Genomic DNA, 21357 nt, shown 5'->3' on the forward strand with positions numbered 1-21357 from the left:
GTCTCTGGAAGAAAGTGTCCATGTTTTTGTAGCGCTAGATAACAGCCCTACAATATCCAAAGCACACAGATGTATTATAACTGTCTTTTATTTTAACATCTTAAAAGTAGACCAGAAAGGCAGAAAACCAAGGCCCTTGTGAGGTGTACCCTCGACCGGTCACTTGCTAGATGGTAACATGTAACGCCACTTCTATGGTGGTTGGTCGGAATATAGCTCAGCCAGATGTCAGGTTGTTGTGATGCCAGTGCCGGTTGGGCACACAAGTATGTTGGTACACCTGCTTTTATTTTAGATAGGCTGGCTATACCCTTTCCCCTGTGGTCAGTAACCTGCCGGGCTGTTTGGGGGTCCCTTGGGTACTTATCATGGTGGTCCGGAGTGGAGTTGTCACCCACCCAGACTATCGGTACCGCCACCCACAGAAAGGGGAGATGACCCATGGAGGATGCAATGGCTGTGTAGGTGCTTAGTGAATAATTACTGAGTCCAATTAGAATAAATAAACTTCTTCTTTACTGCAGGAAGGCTTAATACAGTGATTTACAGTAGGATCTTGACCTGATAATATCATTGAATCTTTAGCGACCCGACCTGTGCTGGGAGTTTGGAGAGAGGTATAGTTGTACTGACTGAGTTGCATGCTGAGAGGTAGAAGCGGTTCAGAGATGTAGAGAGAAGGATGTTGAGAGGGTCCCAACTCAGGGTAGATATGTGCTCTGCCAGAACTTTAGAAAGAGAATAAGTAGAGTACTTGAGAGTAGAGAGAATACTTGCGCCTGTGTTTTGACTCCTTGTTCTTTGCACCACCTATTGCCCACTAGTGTCGGGCGACCCATCCTAGAGTGTGACACAAGCCCCAGACCTTGTTACCTGGGATGAAACCCACGCTGCAAGATAGAGTACGTAGGCTTCTAGCAACTTTGCTTTTTCCGGATCAGTTCTGTTCTTCTGTTGGATACTGTCCTGCACTTTTAGACTGGTTCTCAGTGTGGGTTGGCGTGATCCCTGACTTTTCCTCTGTAAGTGTGTATTCAGCACTGCATAGTGTGTGGAAGTTCTGCTTTCAAGAAACGAGTGCTAAGGTGTCTCGGGTGCGTCCGTTCACTACAGAGACCAATCAACCACTGTCCACAGGGGACCTGGTATAAGCCAGGGCCCTTCTTGGCTACTACAGGGACCATTCTGGCTTGTGTCTTTCCTCTACAACAACCAGAGTAAGACTCACTAAGGTGCGGCTACACTTCCTCTCCCCCTGCGCGGCCGCAGCTTCTCGGGATGCTTAAAGTGACACTGTCACAAGTGGCAAGGGGGGCCGTGTGGGCCCCCCTAGCGTAGGGACCCGGTCGCCATGGCGACCCCGGCGACCCCTATAGCTACGCCACTGACCTACACTGTTCATCAACGGGCATGTGTTGGGATCCAAGGAAGGCATATACCACTCTGAGCCTTGTGCCAAGTACCGCAGCAGTACTGCAACACCTGCCCTTGCAAGTTTCATCTAGCACCTCACTGCAGTGAACACCAGCAGGACGCCGAGGGAGCACGGACAAGTAAGCAAAGGATGTTTATTATTTTCTATATGACTGCAGCTATATAGGAAAAAATTGCTAGTGCTGTATAACCCAAGTTAGGTGATGATGCAAGGGCATCAGTGTCAGAAATGGCAGCTCTAGTGGAACCTGTTCTCCCTAACAGCTGGGGGAACAGTCCAACTAGTAGTGGGCGGGATGGTATTGTAGGTAGGCCTAGACAGTTAGTGGTTGTAGGGGATTCTATAATCAGGAAGACGGATAGAATAATTTGTCGCCAAGATCGCCTCAACCGAATGGTTTGCTGTCTCCCTGGTGCCAGGGTTCGGCATGTGGTGGAAAGGGTGGATAAATTACTTGGGGGGGGGGGGGGCTGGGGATGTCCCAGCTGTCGTGGTCCATGTGGGAACCAATGACAGGATACAAGGTAGGTGGAGGTCTATTAAAAATAATTTTAGAGAACTAGGTGCTAAGTTGAAGGGAAGGACCTCCAAGGTTGTATTCTCTGGAATACTGCCTGTGCCATGCGCATCGCAGGAAAGACAGCGGGAGCTTAGGGAGTTAAATGCATGGCTCAAGTCGTGGTGTAGAGAAGAAGGGTTTGGGTTTTTAGAGCACTGGGCTGAATTTTCATTGGGGTACAAACTGTTTTCCGCAGATAATTTGCACCTTAATGGAAGGGGGTCCGCTGTGCTGGGGGAGAGAATCCTAGAAGGGGTGGAGAGGTTAGAGAGGGGACAGATCATTGAGGAGGGAGGAGAAGGGTCCTGTGGGGGGAGGATAAGAGCAGTGGATAGGGAGATCCATATGTTGCGGATGAACAGTGAGGATGATTGTAGCCACAGCACTGTAATATCCTATTTCTTATAATGTAGCGGTTAAACTCGATGGTAATATAAAGTGTATGGTTACTAATGCCAGAAGTCTAGCCAGCAAGATGGGGGAGCTAGAGGCCTTGGTTCTGGAGGAGTCCATTGATGTGGTTGGTGTGACTGAGACATGGCTGGACTCCTCACATGACTGGGCTGTCAATATTCAGGGATTTGCGTTGTTCAGAAGGGACCGGATGAGCAGAAGGGGAGGAGGAGTATGTCTGTATGTTAGAAATTATATTAAAGTGAGTGTAAAAGATGCAATAGTGGGCGATGACTGTGATGATGTGGAAGCATTGTGGGTAGAACTACAGAAGGAGGTAAAGGGTGAAAAAATTATTGGTGTAATCTATAGACCCCCCAACATTACTGAGGGGATAGATGGTCAGTTGAATAGACAAATAGAGTGGGCTGCCCGGGAGGGAACAGTAGTGGTAATGGGGGACCTCAACTACCCAGATATAGATTGGGGTCACGGTTCAGCTAAAACTCACAAAGGGGAGGGAATTTCTTAACCTCCTGCAGGAAAATTTTCTGGGCCAGTTTGTGGAGGAGCCAACTAGAAGTGATGCCTTGTTTGATCTGGTTATTTCTAACAACGCTGAGCTGGTTGGGGATGTCACTGTCCATGAACACCTGGGTAATAGTGACCACAATATAGTGACTTTTAGCTTAAAGTGTAGAAAAGAAAAACATGTTGGGAGGGAAAAAACTCTTAATTTTAAAAGGGCCAATTTTCCTGGGTTAAGGGCTGAACTTCAGGGCATAGACTGGGAGCGGCTGCTGTCACATACTGATACAGCTAATATATGGGAAATCTTCAAATCCACATTAAATAACTGTACTGCCAAATATATTCCTATGGGTAACAAATATAAACGGTTAAAATCAAATCCCACATAACTTACAACCGAGGTTAGAAGGGCTATAAATTAGAAAAAAAGGGGCATTCAAACAATACAAATTAGAGGGGTCAGCTGTAGCATTTAAACATTACAAAGAAGTCAACAAAACCTGTAAAAATGTAATAAAAGCAGCAAAAATTCACAATGAAAGACAGGTAGCTATAGATAGCAAAAGAAACCCCAAAAAATGCTTCAAATATATTAATGCAAAAAAACCAAGGTCAGAGCATGTAGGACCCCTAAATAATGGCGAAGGGGAATTAATAACTGTAGATCAGGAGAAAGCTGAGTTACTTAATGGTTTCTTAAGCTCTGTATATACAAAAGAAGAAAATGGAGCTGTTGTGGGTGGGTCCAGTACTGAGGTGGGTGGGGCCAGTGCTGCTTACACATGTAATGTACTGAACTGGTTTACTATAGATATGGTCCAAGATAAATTAAACAAACTCAATGTAACCAAAGCTCTAGGGCCTGATGGATTACACACCAGAGTTCTTAGGGAACTCAGTTCTGTAATTTCTCTACCCTTGTATGAAATATTCTGTGATTCTTTGCCTACTGGTATTGTGCCAAGGGACTGGCGTAAGGCAAATGTAGTGCCGATCTTCAAAAAGGGCTCTCGAACTTCCCCATGTAACTATAGACCTGTAAGCTTAACGTCCATTGTGGGGAAACTATTTGAGGGGCTTAAAAGGGTCTATATCCAGGAATATGTAGTGGCTAATAGTGTCATAGGTGATAACCAGCATGGTTTTACTAAGGACAGAAGCTGTCAAACAAACCTAATATGTTTCTATGAAGAGGTAAGTAGAAGCCTGGATGGCGGCGCAGCTGTGGATATCGTGTACCTGGATTTTGCAAAAGCGTTTGACACAGTTCCTCATGGACGTCTGATAGGTAAGTTAAAGTCTATCGGATTGGAAAATTTAATGTGTAACTGGATTGAAAACTGGCTTAATAATCGTACCCAGAGAGTGGTGGTCAATGATTCCTACTCTGAATGGTCCCCGGTAATAAGTGGTGTACCCCAAGGGTCAGTTCTGGGCCCTCTATTGTTTAACTTGTTTATTAATGATATTGAGAATGGAATTAACAGCAATGTTTCTATCTTTGCAGATGACACCAAGCTTTGTAGTACAGTACAGTCTATGGAGGATGTGCAGATGTTACAGGATGACTTAGACACACTGAGTGTTTGGGCGTCCACTTGGCAAATGAGATTCAATGTGGATAAATGTAAAGTTATGCACCTGGGTACTAATAACCCGCATGCATCATATGTCCTGGGGGGAGTTACTCTGGGAGAGTCGCTGATGGAGAAGGATCTGGGTGTACTTGTAGATAATAGACTACAGAACAGTACACAATGTCAGTCAGCTGCTTCTAAAGCCAGCAGGATATTGTCATGCATTAAAACAGGCATGGACTCACGGGACAGGGATACAATATTACCGCTTTATAAAGCTTTGGTGCAGCCTCATCTGGAGTATGCTGTCCAGTTTTGGAACCCGATTCATAAAAAGGATGTTCTAGAGCTGGAGAGGGTACAAAGACGGGCAACTAAACTAATAAGGGGAATAGAGCATCTTAGTTATGAGGAGAGCCCGCCGCATGACCGACCCCCGGGGGAGCGAGTGCTGCCGACACCAAGTCTGGGGGAGGGCTGGAGGGGCTGGGGAAGGACCTGCCGTGTTTGCTGCACTGGGGAAGGACCTGTGGTGACGTCATAAGGGGGCGGGACTGAAAACGGGAGAGGCTACATATGGATGAAGGACCTGTGGTGACGTCATAAGGGGGCGGGGCTGAGAACGGGAGAGGCTGTATATGGATGAAGGACCTGTGATCATTGTCATGTGACATGAGGAGGCGGGGCTCACTAATACCTTCCCTCTGTATGCTGTGAGTTTTAGTCCTTCTCTTATATCTCCTTCTGTAATGGCCTCTGATCTCCAATAATAACAGGCTGTCCATGCTGGGAGTTGTAGTCCTCTTATATCTCCTCCTGTGATGTCCTCTGATCTCCCATAATAACAAGCTGTCCATGCTGGGAGTTGTAGTACTCCTCTTAAATCTCCTCCTGTAATGTCCTTTGATCTCCCATAATAACAGGCTGGACACGCTGGGAGTTGTAGTCCTATTATATCTCCTCCTGTAATGTCCTCTGATATCCCATAATAACAGGCTGGACACGCTGGGAGTTGTAGTCCTATTATATCTCCTCCTGTAATGTCCTCTGATATCCCATAATAACAGTCTGGACATGCTGGGAGTTGTAGTTCCCCCTGGTATACCTCATGTAACTCCATTCTAGCTTGCTCTATGGTGAAGAAGCTAGAATACAGACTCCAGGGGGACGACCTCCTTCTAGCACCTCCATTCTAGTAAATTCTAGCATGGATCCGATCTCACCAACAGGCGCAGAGCGATGACGTCATCACGCCTGCTGGTGGATCCACAAGGCGCACACAAGGGAGAAGAGGACCCGTCCCCCACCCGAATTAGTGAGTATGATTTAATTTTTTTATTTTCTTGTGCTGAGGGAGATCAGGGGGCATTTCTATGGGGCAGAGCAGGGGGAATTTCTATGGGGACAGAGCAGGGGGCATTACTATGGGGACAGAGCAGGGGGCATTACTATGGGGACAGAGCAGGGGGCATTACTATGGGGACAGAGCAGGGGGCATTACTATGGGGACAGAGGGCATTATTACTATATGGGGGGCACAGCACGAGACCCACAAACCTCCTTACTTTACTGCACATGACACCAAACAGTGGAGTTACTACTGTACTGCTGGAAAAGTGCGGAGCCTAACATGTTTGTCTGACAGGTCCCGAAGAGATGAATTGTAGCTGGAAGAAATCATCATGGAGGTCTGGGCCAGATGGAGAGGAAACGGAAAGCGATCGCCTCAGATCAAAGAAGACGTCACCTGTGAGTTACTGAATTACGTTTTTTTTCGATATTTTGTCAAACTTTATTTGGTAGGTGTTCCCCGAGGTGTGCTATACAAAGGGGCCCGCTGAGGCTCTCTCGCCCAAGGGCCCACAAAAACCTGGAGCAAGCCCTGGAGGAGAGATTAAAATAATTAAATTTGTTTAGTCTGGAGAAGAGACGTTTAAGGGGAGATATGATTAACTTATTTAAATATATAAATGGCCCCTACAAGAAATATGGGGAAAAGATGTTCCAGGTAAAATCCCCTCAAAGGACAAGGGGTCACTGCCTCCGCCTGGAGAAAAAAAGGTTCAATCTCCGGAGGCGACAAGTCTTCTTTACCATGAGAACTGTGAATCTGTGGAACAGTCTACCACAGGATCTGGTCACAGCAAAAACAGAAGAGGGCTTCAAAACCGGCCTAGACAAGTTCTTAGAGCAAAATAATATAAATGCTTATGTATAGAACCTATCCCCCCTCCCCCTTCCCTGTATCTATCCCCTCCTTTGTTGAACTTGATGGACATGTGTCTTTTTTCAATCGTATTAACCCCTTAGTGACCGCCGATACGGCTTTCTACGGCGGTCACTAATGGGCCTTATTCTGCTGCCATCAGCTTTTTACGGCGATGGCAGAGAATAAGGCTGCGGGGCCGGGACGGCCCCCACCCCATCCCCCCGGCTACCGGAGGTAGCTGAGGGGTTGGGGCAGTGTGTGGGATCCGTCCCGGCCCCCCCCCCTTACCGACGATCGCCGCTATTAACGTTATAGCGGCGACCGTCGGTAAAGGAGATTACCGGTGCCGCCGCCGCCTTTCATCTCCCCCCGCCGTGAATCTACGGCGGGGGGAGATGAAATAAGTGTATATCAGACCCCAGATCAGACCCCCCTAGTGCCCCGATAACTAACCCCCCTCCCCCGGCGGCCATCATTTCCAAGATGGCCGCCGCCATCGCTGTGAACCGACTAACGTCGGTTCACAGCGATTAAAAAGTTAAAATGAATGAAAGCCCCATGCTCTCCGCCACCGGAGGTAGCGGAGAGCATGGGGCAGTCATCGGGGACCCCCTGTGGGGTCCCGGTACAAGCGATCAGCGGTATATACTATATACCGCTGATCGCTTGTACCATGTGCTCCCGGCACTTTTTATCACCTGTCACCATAAATGATTGGTGACAGGGGATAAAAAGTGATGTCCCCCCACCCCCCCAAGTCGCCCCCCCACCCCCCCTGTCACCCCCGTCCCCCAGTCACCCCCCCTTCCCCATATACTCACCTGCTCCTGGAGCTCCTTCCTCCTCGACGTCCTGGCTGGTTATGAAGTGCGCATGCGCTTCACAACCAGCCAAGCTCTGAAAATTTAAAGTGACAGAGACCAATTTGGTCTCTGTCACTGAACTATGATTACTGTGATATCACAGTAATCATAGTAATACAGTGAAAATGAATATGTAAAGTACAAAAAGTGACAAACATACAAAAAAATAAAACACACACTTTTTATTATAGTAATAATTGCAGTTTACTCCCAAATTACCCCTAACCCCTCCCCAGATTACCCGTAACCACCGCACGTTGCCCGCAACCACCGCACGTTGCCCGTAACCACCGCACGTTGCCCATAACCACCGCACGTTGCCCGTAACCACCGCACGTTGTCCGTAACCACCGCACGTTGCCCGTAACCACCGCACGTTGCCCGTAACCACCGCAAATTGCCAGTGACCCCCTCCAGATTGCCCGTAACCACCCCAAATTACATGTACCCACCCCAGATTACCTATAAGCACTTCAGTTTATCAGTAACAATCCCAGATTGTCTGTAACCCTTCCAGGTTGCACATAACCCCCCCAGGTTCCCCGTAATCATGCCAGATTACATGTAACCCCCCCAGATTGCACGTAACCACCGCGCGTTGCCTCTGACCACGCCACGATGCCTCTGACCACGCCACGATGCCTCTGACCACGCCACAATGCCTCTGACCACCGCACGTCGCCTCTGACCACCGCACGTCGCCTCTGACCACCACATGTCGCCTCTGACCACCACACGTCGCCTCTGACCACCCCAAATTGCCAATGACCCCCTCCAGATTGCGGTGCCCATGTCAGATTACAGGTACCCACCCCAGATTGCCTATAAGAACTTCAGTTTATCCGTAACCACCCCACATTGCCCGTAACCACCCCACGTTGCCCGTAACCACCCCAGATTGTCAGTAAGCACTGCAGGTTGCGCGTAACCACCCCACGTTGCCCGTATCCACCTCAGATTGTCTGTAAGCACTGCAGGTTGCCCGTAACCAGCCAACGTTGCCTGTAACCACCCCAGATTGTCTGTAAGCATTGCAGGTTGCCCGTAACCACCCCACGTTGCCCGTATCCACCCCAGATTGTCTGTAAGCACAGCAGGTTGCCCGTAACCACCCCACGTTTCCCGTAACCATTCCAGATTGTCTGTAAGCACAGCAGGTTGCCCGTAACCAGCCCACGTTGCCCGTTACCAGCCCACGTTGCCTGTAACCAGCCCACGTTGCCTGTAACCAGCCCACGTTGCCTGTAACCAGCCCACGTTGCCGTAACCACAGCAGGTTGCCCGTGACCACCACACGTTGCCCATAACCACCACACGTTGCCCGTAACCACCCCGCGTTGCCTGTAACCACCCCAGGTTGCCTGTAACCACAGCAGGTTGCCCGTGACCACCCCATGTTGTCCAAAACCACCCCTGATTACCTGTAACCACCTCAGGTTGCCCGTAACCACCCCTGGTTGCCCGTAACCACCCCACATTACCTGTAATCTCATTTTTTTTATTTTATTTTAGTAACTGCGCTATTCTAATAACCATTACTAGCTGCGGTTTTGCTCCTGTAAATTGGCGCTCCTTCCCTTCTGAGCCCTGCTGTGTGCCCGTACAGTGGTTTATGCCCACATATGAGGTACCGTTTTACTCAGGAGAACCTGCGTTACAGATTTTGGGGTACGTTTTCTCTCCTGTTCCTCGTCAAATTGAGAAATTTCAAACTAAACCAACATATTATTGGAAAAATTCGAGTTTTTCATTTTTACTGGCCAATTTTGAATACTTTCCTCTAATACCTGTGGGGTAAAAATGGTCACCACACACCAAGATGAATTCTTTGAGGGGTGCTCTTTCCAAAATGTGGTGACTTTTGGGGGGAATCTATTCTGCTGACACTACAGGGGCTCAGCAAACGCACCTGGCGCTCAGAAACTTCTTCAGAAAAATCTGCACTGAAAATGCTAATTGGCGCTCCTTCCCTTCTGAGCCCGGCTGTGTGCCCATGCAGTGGTTTATGCCCACATATGGGGTACCGTTCTACTCAGGAGAACCTGCTTTACATATATTGGGGTGACATTTCTCTCCTGTTCCTCGTGAAATTGAGAAATTTCAAACTAAAGGAACATATTATTGGAAAAATTCGAGTTTTTCATTTTTACTGTCTACTTTTGAATACTTTCCTCAAATACCTGTGGGGTCAAAATGGTCACCACACACCAAGATGAATGAGGGGTGCACTTTCCAAAATGGAGTGACTTATGGCGAGATTTTACTCCGCTGGCACTACAGGGGCACTGCAAACGCACCTGGCGCTCGGAAACTTCTGCAGCAAAATCTGCATTGAAAAAGCTAATTGGCGCTCCTTCCCTTCTGAGCCCTCCTGTGTGCCCATGCAGTGGTTTATGCCCACATATGGGGTACCATTGTACTCAGGAGAACCTGCGTTACAAATTTCAAACTAAACGAACATATTATTGGAAGAATTCGAGTTTTTCATTTTTACTGTCTTCTTTTGAATACTTTCCTGTAATACCTGTGGGGTCAAAATGGTCACCACACACCAAGATGAATTCTTTGAGGGGTGTACTTTCCAAAATGGGGTGACTTATGGGGGTTTTTCTCTCTGCTGACACTACAGGGGCACTACAAACGCACCTGGCGCTCAGAAACTTCTTCAGCAAAATCTGCATTGGAAAAGCTAATTGGCGCTCCCTTCCTTCTGAGCCCTGCTGTGTGCCCATACAGTGTTTACGCCCACATATGGGGTACCGTTGTACTCAAGAGAACCTGCATTACAAATTTTGGGGTGCTTTTTGTCTCATATTCCTTTTGAAAATGAGAAACTTTAATCTAAACGTATATATTATTGGAAAATTAAAATTTTCCATTTTTTTACTGCCTAATTGTGAATACTTTCCTCCAGCCCCTGTAGGGTTAAAATGCTCATTATACCCCTAGATTAATTCTTTAAGGTGTGTAGTTTCCAAAATGGGGTCACTTATGGGGGTTTTCAGGATACCAGACTTCTAAATCCATTTAAAAAAAGAACTGGTCCCTAAAAAAATCAGTTTCACGAAAATGTGATAATTTGCTGATAAATTTCTAAGCCCCATAACACCCTAAAAAAGTAAAATATGTTTACCAAATTATGCCAGAATAAAGAAGACATATTGGTAATGTGACTTAGTAACTAATTTATGTGCTACGACTTTCTTTTTTTGGAAGCAGAGAATTTCAAAGTTCATAAAATGCAAATTTTTTTAATTTTTCATGATATTTTGATGTTTTTCACAAAAAACACACAAAGTAGTGACCAAATTTTGCCACTAACATAAAGTGCCATATGTCACGAAAAAACAATCTCAGAATCGCTAGCATACGTTAAAGCATCACTGAGCTATAAGAGCATAAAGTGAGACAGGTCAGATTTTGAAAAATTAGCCTGGTCATTAAGGCCCAAACTAGCTGCAGCACGAAGGGGTTAACTATGTAACTATGTAACCCCTTTAAATCATCATCTCTACATGTATGGCAGCCATTCCATTCTGGTTAATTCCATCACAGGCACACCTCAGGAGCTGATCACCTAAGGGCCCTATTCCACCAGACAATTATCGTTCAGATTATCGTTAAATCGTTCGAATCTAAACGATAATCGTTCGATTAAAATGCAGTTAACGATTACCGACCGAACGAGAAATCGTTGATAGCTTTATAAGACCTGGACCTATTTTTATCGTTGCTCGTTTGCAAAACATTCGCAAAGCGTTCGCATTGAATAAGACAACGTTTGGTCGTTCGCAGTAGATACGAACACAATAGTGAAGAAAAAAACGCAAATACGATCATAAGTAATGATTATCGTTCCATGGAAATGAGTGAACGTTTTCAGGTCTTTCGCAATAGCGATCGTTTGAGATCGTTAATCGTTAACGATTATGTGAACAATAATCGTCCGGTGGAATAGGGCCCTTAGGCTGTGTTCACACATTAAGGGCTTCAAATCGTTTTTTAATAGTATTACTACAGACTGCTGGCTGGGACTTGCAGTGCTGCTACCACGATTTCACCAGCACACTGTGGTGACCGGCTGCTGGCAGAAAGGGGACATTAGGTGTTGCATACAGACCCCTAAGAAGTGCTCAGTGTACTCTTTTTTGATTTTGGGGCTGGTGGTGCTGCTATATTACACTGTATTGCTGGGATTTGTAGTACATCCTGCATAGAACTTCACTGCTGCTTGGAAGAGGGTGTCAGGTGTATAGTTCACGCCAATAACAGATTGAACCGTCCAGCCCCCCCTAAACTAGTGGGCACTACACTGTATTGCTGGTATTTCTAGTACATCCTGCATACAACTACTTCACTGCTGTGCTGATTTTGAAGGGGGTGTCAGGTGTATAGTTCACGCCAATAACAGATTGAACCGTCCAGCTCCCCCCTAAACTAGTGGGCACTACACTGTATTGCTGGGATTTCTTGTACATCCTGCATACAACTGCTTCACTGCTGTCCTGATTTTGAAGGGGGTGTCAGGTGTATAGTTCACGCCAATAACAGATTGAACCGTCCAGCCCCCCCTAAACTAGTGGGCACTACACTGTATTGCTGGGATTTCTAGTACATCCTGCATACAACTACTTCACTGCTGTGCTGATTTTGAAGGGGGTGTCAGAGTGTGTATAGTTCACGCCAATACCAGATTGTACCTTCCAGCTCCACCAACCAGTGGGTACTACAAGTATTTTTCCTGATTTCTGTGCAGTGTCCATAAAATGGTGAACCCCGGGGTAAGGGTCGAGGGCGTGGCCGTGGGGTTCCAAGTGATGTGGTTGCCGGAGGCAGTGGTTCAGGGCAGGGTGACATAGCAGCACCTGTTGAGGAGGGAGCAGTGGCACACCGCAGACGTCCACTCCCTAGCTTCTTTGCCCAACTTACGGGGTCTCAAGGTAGACCGTTATTGAAACCGCAGCAGTGTGAACAGGTGATCGAGTGGATAGTGGATAATGTGTCCAGTAATTTATCCACTATCCAGTCTTCCACGCAGTCCACCCACGCTACCCAAGGGAGTGGAACCCTTGCTCCATTAGCTCAGCCTCCTTCCCCACAGCTTGGCCCCTCCAGGGATTCAGATTCACCACTATGCTCCCAGAAACTCTTTTCTGGACCCTTCCCTGAGTCAGAGCAACTGGAACAGTCGATTTGTCCTGATGCCCAAAGTATGCAGCTCACACAGTCAGTGGGTGGTGAGAGTGGGGACTTGCAAGCGGGGTTGGAAGAGGTGTCTGATGATGACGATGAGACCCGGTTGTCAGACAGTGAGGTTGTTGTCATGGATGTAACTCAAAGTGAGGAAGAGAGTGAGGATCTGGTGAATGAGGACGAGGTGACTGACCCGAGCTGGGTGGATAAGCCTAGTGAAGACCGTGCTTCTGAGGGGGAGGCAAGTTCACCCGCAGGACCGTTTGAAAGAAGAAGAGGGGTGGGCAGAGGGAGAAGCAGGGGCAGAGCAGGTAGACCAGCAACTGTTTCACGGAGTCAAACTCCCGTGGCCAGAGCTAGATGTTCCCAAGTCTGGAGGTTTTTTAAAGAAAGTGCGGATGACCGACGGACTGTAGTGTGCAATGTGTGCCATGCAAGGATCAGCAGGGGAGCCACCACTACCAGCCTAACCACTACCAGCATGCACAGGCATATGAGTGCTAAACACCCCACTCAGTGAAACCAAGGCCGTTCAGCGGGTGCAAGTGGCACACCTGCTCCTTCCCCTGTGTCACGTGCTGGCTCTGTCAGTCCCCAGGCACCAGGCACGAGCGCCTCCCGCATTACCTCCACTATGCTCCACACCCTCCAGCAAGGTGTCCAAGCGCAGCGTTCAACTGTCCCTGCAGCAGACCTTTGAATGGAAGCGCAAATACACTGCCACTCACCCGCATGCACAAGCCCTAAATGTGCACATAGGCAAACTGCTGAGCTTGGAGATGCTGCCCTATCGACTGGTAGAGACAGAGGCTTCTAAAAACCTCATGGCGGTGGCCGTCCCTCGATACTCTGTCCCCAGCCGACACTACTTTTCATGGTGTGCCGTCCCAGCCCTACACCAGCACGTGTCGGATAACATCATCCATGCCGTACCGTACAGCCCCCCCTAAATTAGTGGGTACTACACTGTATTGCTGGGATTTGTAGTACATCCTGCATAGAACTTCACTGCTCATTGTAAGGGGGTGTCACAGCGTGTGTGTATAGTTCCGGCCAATACCATATTGTACCGTACAGCCCCCCCTAAACTAGTGGGTACTACACTGTATTGCTGGGATTTGTAGTACACCTGCATAAAACTTCACTGCTCATTGTAAAAGAGTATCACAGCGTGTGTCTAGGTCCAGCCACTACCAAATTGTACTGTACAGCCCCCCCTAAACTAGTGGGTACTACACTGTATTGCTGGGATTTGTAGTACACCTGCATACCTGCATAAAACTTCACTGCTCATTGTAAGGGGGTATCCCAGCGTGTGTCTAGGTCCAGCCACTACCAGATTGTACCGTACAGCTCCCCCTAAACTAGTGGGTACTACACTGTATTGCTGGGAATTGTAGTACACTACCCCTCAAGGGATGATCCCTTTGCATGACACAATTGCCAGATCCTCAAGGATCAAAGTCAAATTCAAAATCAAAACAGTGGTGGGGGGAGTGGTGGTGAGTCACATTATGCAGGGAATGTTGCCCCAACTGCTGCAGTCAAATTGAAAATCGAAAGGGTGGTGGCGGGGTAGAAGTGAGTAGTTACATTATGCAGGGAGTGTTACCCCAACTGCTGCAGTCAAATTGAAAATCGAAAGGGTGGTGGCGGGGGTAGAAGTGAGTAGTTACATTATGCAGGGAATGTTACCCTAACTGCTACAGTCAAATTGAAAATCGAAAGGGTGCTGGGGGTAGAAGGCTACTTTTTGGCTACTGCTGGGCCTTAACTGGCATCCATGTTGACTACTGCTGTGCCTGCCCTTACCTTCCTTGTCTTGTCCATTTCAAATCATGTTATCTGTGGATGTCATCTTATCTTACGGGTGTCCTATGCCATTCTTTCACCAGTACCTTCTACCTTTTTTCAAAGTTGTAGCCGTTTTTAAGGCAGGATTGACTAGAGCAGTAATGGACATCCATGTCGACTACTGCTGTGCCTGCCCTTGCCTCCATGTTGGCTACTGCTGGGCCTTAACTGGCATCCATGTTGACTACTGGTGTGCCTGCCCTTGCCTCCTTGTTGCTGGGCCTTAACTGGCATCCATTTTGACTACTGGTGTGCCTGCCCTTGCCTCCTTCTTGCTGGGCCTTAACTGGCATCCATGTTGACTACTGGTGTGCCTGCCCTTGCCTCCTTGTTGCTGGGCCTTAACTGGCATCCATGTTGACTACTGGTGTGCCTGCCCTTACCTCCATGTTGAATATTGCTGGGCCTTCACTGGCATCCATGTTGGCTACTGCTGGGCCTTAACTGGCATCCTGGGTTCGTGTGTAATTAACAGTGAGCTTGGTTGCATGTGACAAGGGGCGGAACCTGGTGGCGGCTCTGCAACTTGGCAGCCTCACACATGTACCATGCCTGGCCCACGTCTTCAACCTAGTGTTGCTGCGGTTCCTTAAAACTTACCCCAATGTGGCTGACTTTCTCACCAAGGTGCACCGCATCTGTCAAGTCAACCAGTTAAACTAACCCCAACTGCTACAGTCAAATTCAAACTCAAAACAACGGTGGGGGGAGAAATGGGGAGTCACATGATGCAGGGAGTCAAACTCATAATCAAATTTAATTTACCTTCCTTGTCTTGTCCATTTCGAACCATATTATCTGTGGATGTCATCTTATCTTAGGGGTGTCCTCTGCCATCCTTTCACCAGTACCTTCTACCTTTTTTGGAAGTTGTAGCCGTTTTGAAGGCAGGATTGGCCAGGCCTTTCCCCAGTAGCTTCTATCCTTCCTTGGATGTTGTAGTAGCCTTTTTGAAGGCGGGATTGACCGGGCCTTTCAACAGTACCGTCTACCTTCCTTGGATGTTGTAGCCTTTTCGAAGGCAGGATTGACTAGGTCTTTTTAATAGACCCTTGCCCTCTTTTAGAGACTCTTTAAAGGATTGAAAGTGTATTCATTCGTTCAAATCAATTTCCAGGACCTCTTAAGAAGACTGTATTGTTATTCTTCGTCCCTACCTCCAAAGATATGCCTCTCACGCAGAACTGCAAGTGGGTGTGAGGCTAAATCTAGCCATAATTGTATTGTCCATCTTGGTCTGGGTCTGTGGTGTCAGGTTAAATTTTTGGGTGGTCCATATGCTACCAGTGTTTGAATGGTTCCATGTGTTCTCACCGCCATGGTGTGTCAAGCAAAATTTTAGGTTGGTTCAAATGGTAACTCTGCTTTATTGAAACTCTGTGTCCTCACCGCCATGCTGTATGAGGCCTAATTTTTGGGAGGCTCACTTGCTACCTCACTTTTAATGGTTCTCTGTGTCCTCACTGCCATGTTCTGACGTCACACTACGTCTGCGGAGGAGCGGGACTGGTTGCCGGGGGCCCGCTGATCGCGCCCCCGCCAACCAGCCAGCTGTTTTTTTTTGTTTGTTTTTTTACTCTTACTCTACTGTGTCAGGCCTAATTTTTGTGAGGTTCCACGCCTGCCTCATCTAAAGGTCGGTACTGGCCACTTTATGTTTTTTTATTTTCTAACCTTCAATTTAAATTTTAAAATCAAATCGACTTCAATTCAAGCGCAATTTTGCAGGGCAAATCTAGTCATCTATTGTCTATCGCGCCCCCGCCAACCAGCCAGCTGTTTTATTTTATTGGTCTAGCCGTGGCCGGGGCCTCACCACCCCCAGTCGAGAGGCATCAAGTGTACCCTTGATGGTGAGTGGTGACTGACAGCTGGCCTAGCCAGTTAGCTGTCAGCACCCGGGTTCATTAGTAAACATAGGAGACAGCACTTCTTGTGAAAAAACGTGATTTTTTTTATTCACATCAGACGCGACGTTTCGGCTGGTACTTCAGCCTTTCTTAAGCGTCACTACATGGTGGCCATTCAATGCCTTATATGTGCTACACAGCAAAATCACAGCAAATTACACAGCAAGCATATCCAATCAGTAATTCATAGCATAATTAAGTGATAAACATTATATCAAGTATCAAAAACAGTATTGTATGCGTCATTAAATATATCAAGTGTATACAGTGTATCATACATTATATATCTGTGAAAAACTAGTCATATCTCCTCCAGATTATCAAATAATCACATTATGTGCATAAAAGGTCTCCTCAATCAGTTAATTGGTGCATAGTGATAAATAAAACATAAACATATCATACCAAACCAGCATGCTCCTGAAACATGGCGTACAAACAGGCTACAAACACCAGTGTGTGGGCGTCACTGCACAAGCACCATCCTATCACGTCACTGCACAGCTCTGTGTGTGACTGGCACATGTGCAGAAGCATCCATGAGCTTCCGGGCACCATCTTGGATGTGGGCAAGGAGACTGTCTCTGCAAACAGACTGAGGGAACCGCATAAATAATGTGTCAAACCTATCAAACTATCTCAAAGTCACAAGGGGCAGTAGAAACCAGCAGTATTATTGCTATGTATAATGACAAAAAAGGGGTCTAGATATAGCTACGAGGTTATTGAGTGGTAAAGAATATTTGGGGAGTGAGACCCCTAGTGGTGAAATGCAGAAAAAGCACCCATGGTGATGAACCCGGGTTCATGTCCACTACATATCCCAGCGCTTGGACTCACTCCAATTTTTGGGTGGGCTCACTTGCTTCCTGACTCACTTTTAATGGTTCTCTGTGTGCTCACTGTCATGCTAGGTCTGGTATAATTTTTGGAAGGCTCGCTGGCTACCGCTTCTACCTTGTTCACTCTGTCCTTACCGCCATGCTGTGTAAGGCTAAATTTTGGGGTGTTTCTTCATATGCTACCTCTGTTTTAATGGTTCCTTGTGTTCTCAATGCCATGCTTTGTCAGTGTGAGTTTTTGGGTGGTCCATATGCCTACCTCTGTTTTAACCAGGTTGTTGCACAGAATTAGGCTCAATGGTGCCATTAGGCAGCCTCAGAGGCGTGCATACATGCTGCCCCTGCTGTTTCCTGTCCATTTCCGTGGTGTTTCCATCATTTTCTGAGGTTTGACAGGTGGAATAGATGTTCTTGGAATTTTGACAGCTATAGAGAAAGTATGAGTCTTGTGCTTATTGTGTCAGACTGTGCCCAAATTAGAAATGCTGGAGGTGGAATTTATTATCCCTTACAAAGTTCTAATAATAAGAAAAACAAGCTAGAGAGAAACTGGTTTCAAATGTTCATTCTAATACAGGCAACCTATGATCCTTTTTTCCTGGTTCCTACTTTTTCCAATTAATTAAAATAATTTGCTTTATAATCAGCAACTGAGAATTAATTGTTCATTGTGCTTCATAATAAATCATAGTTTTATTTTACTTCTCACTCTTTCACACTGCTATGCATTGTCATATTTACATTCCCAGAGGATGTAACATGCATGAATCTAGCATCTTATACATCATTAAAAAGATAATGCAATAAAAATTTTTTTTAAAAAAGATAAAGTACATTTTGTGTGTTTTATGCTTGCTGTTTAAATTAACACCATCTATTTCTCTCTTAATGCATTGTGTCATTTCCCACCCTCCTCCAGCCATACACATATAGGTACAATTTTTAGCTACAATGTTTAGAAAGCATAACAGAATTAAACAAATTTCAGAGGTGGGGCAAAGTATTTACAGGAATAGAAAAGTACCAAAGGATCCTCCAATGGACCCATTACTGTGGGCATAATAATTGGCCTCTACAATACCGGCACTCTAAAACAGAGGGTGGCTGTGTCAGCACCTTGTCAATCACATGTTTGGGAAATGCACAGGACCTGGAAGCCTAGGCCCTGTACATTGCATAGTAGTGGCGCTGGGTTACTGCAGTGCAGCTCCCATTTAGTGGAGGAACATAGATTTCAGTTTAACCATAGGGAAATGGTGCAAACACCCCCCCCCCCCCAAAAAAAAAAAAATTGCTTTTATATTTTCAATTTCACCGGGCAAATAATTTTTTTTACGGTTTCGCAACATATTTGTGGGAAAAATTGCAAAGTACAATTAGTGACGCAAACAATAAGAGCTCACGAGGGTGCTATGTCCTTTTAAAGACGAGGAGGGAAAAACGAAAGCGCAAAAAAGAAAATTAGCCCGGTCTTGAAGAGGTTAACAATCACATCACCCGCATAGTTTTGTTTATTCTTAACATTTTACGAGAAAGTAAAAGCTCAACCAATATAACAAAGTGAGATTAAGAGTTTAATTTCTGAAATTAGCTCTCGCTGCTCTTCAAAGTATAGGGTGGAATAAAGCCTAGAACACTGCTAAAAAGCAGGCTTTAATTTACAGCTTGGCTGTGGTTGGAAGACCATGATTAGTTGTTTTTTATGTACATTTTTACTTCCTGGCTTTACTGTGATCAATTGCTTATGCTGACATGATTAGAGGGGATTATTCGTAGCTATATCAGGAGAATGGCTGATTGTTTAATAATTCTAGAAAGTAATGGTGCATTTACACAGACAGATTTATCTGACATCTTTGAAGCCCAAACCAGAAACAGACTATAAACAGGGATCAGGTCATAAAGGAAAGACTGGGATCTATCCTCTTTTCAAATCCATTCCTAGCTTTGGCTTCCAAAATCTGTCAGATAAATCTGTCTGTGTAAACGCTCCCTATGTTGGGTTTACGCGAAACGATGATTGGCCCAATCGTACGATTAACGATGTCGGAGTAACAATTTTTTTCATAACGATCAGCGTTTAGACGGCACGATATATCGTACGGAAAAATCTTTTGCGATCGTTTCGCGATCGCGCGTCCACAGCCCGGCCCGTCCACAGCCCGGCCCCCTACCCGCAGCCTGGCCCCCCGTTCGCAGCCCGGCCCCCCGCTCATCCGCAGCCCGGCCCCATGGTCAACCGCAGCCCCCTGTGCCGCCCCAATCGCCACCCCCGCCACTTTGATCGCCACCCCCGCCGCCGCTCCGATCGCCCCGCCGCCGCTCCGATCCCCCCCCCCGCTCCGCCGCCGCTCTGATCGCCCTCGCCGCCCCGGCCACGAGCATACATTACCTGCTCCGCGTAGCAGGTCTTCGAAATCCCCGGCTCCCCTCTTCAGTGCATTGATTGGCTGGTGAGGTAAGCCGGGAATTTCAAACGGCTCCTTTTCAGCCAATCAGTGCTCCTCTTCAGCACTGATTGGCTGAAGAGGAGCCGTTTGAAATTCCCGACTCCCCTCTTCAGCCAATCAATGCACGGCAGCACTGATTGCTGAGAGGGGAGCCGGGAATTTCAAACGACTCCTCTTCAGCCAATCAGTGCTACCCGGCGGGGGTGGCGATCGGGGTGGCGAGGGTGGCGATCGGGGTGGCGAGGGTGGCGATCGAGCCGGCGCAGGAGGCTGCGGATGAGCTGGGGGGCCGGCTGCGGATGAGCGGGGGGCCGGGCTGCGGGCGGCTTTGGCGCGACGACTGTTTACACGGAACGATAGGCGAATTTTTTGCGAACAACGATTTAAATGATTAAATATCTAAATGAACGATTTCTCGCTCGTCGTTCGATTGTTCACTGCCTTTGCATGTACGATTATCATTCGAATTCGTTCGTTATCGTGCAAATTCGAACGATAATTGTTCCCTGTAAACCCAGGATAAGGGTCATAAAGAAAAGCCTGAGATTTCTCCTCTTTTCAAATCCATTCCTGGCTTTGGCTTCAAATCTTTGGCAGATAATCTGTCAGATAATCTTTCTGTGTAAATGGACCCTTAATCTTGCTGATACTTGCCACAGTTTAATATCCAATAATCTAAAAAAAGTGTTGGATGTGAATTCTACAGAGGTGGGGCTGCTATACCATTATAGCGTTAATATATTAGAAACTTAAATGGGTTGTTCATCAATTAAACCTATTTTCAAAGTGTGCCTATCATGACATATTTAAAAAAGAAGCAAATATAGAGTTAAAGGGGTAGGCCACTTTATAGTAAAATTGTTTAGTGTACAGTCAGGGGCTGGCTGGCAAATTTTAGCCTGGGGGGCAAGCACACAGCACTAGCCCATGAGTAGAGACCAATCGTCAGGGTACATTCACATGCTCTTAATACGAACTGAATTTAATGTTGTGGATTTAAGAAATTTATAATGATGAAATTGGCAGCATCAAATCTACATCAAATTAAGTAAGTGCGAAAAGACTCTTAAAGGGGTTATCCAAAATTACAAAAAAGCACAGCTACTTTCTTGCAAAAACAGCCCCACCCTTTTCCTCAGGTTTTGTGTGGTATTAAAATTAGACTTTATTCATGTCAGTGGAACCAAACTGCAAAACCCACACCCAAACTGAGGACAAGATTGTTTCTATTTCTGGAAGAAAGCCGCCATGTTTTTCAGAGCCTGGATAACCTCTTCAAAGAGAACCTGTCAGGTCCATATGAGGTACAGAGTGGCAGATCCCAGCAGACAGGTGCTGGGGAGATAGAGGCGACTGGAAATTTAGTGCTGCTGATCAATGACTGTAAAGGTTTTATCTCAGCCGTTACCAGCTGAAGTGTCATAGAGGCGGAGCCAAGCAGCAGCATCTCCCTACCCTGCTTCTTCCTGCTCTGACTGACATGTACATGCCTATAGAGTACATCGGGGGATGGGGCATGGTCACATGCTCCTCAATGTCGC

Source organism: Dendropsophus ebraccatus, chromosome 1 (genome assembly GCF_027789765.1).
Source record: "Dendropsophus ebraccatus isolate aDenEbr1 chromosome 1, aDenEbr1.pat, whole genome shotgun sequence".
NCBI lineage: Eukaryota > Metazoa > Chordata > Amphibia > Anura > Hylidae > Dendropsophus > Dendropsophus ebraccatus.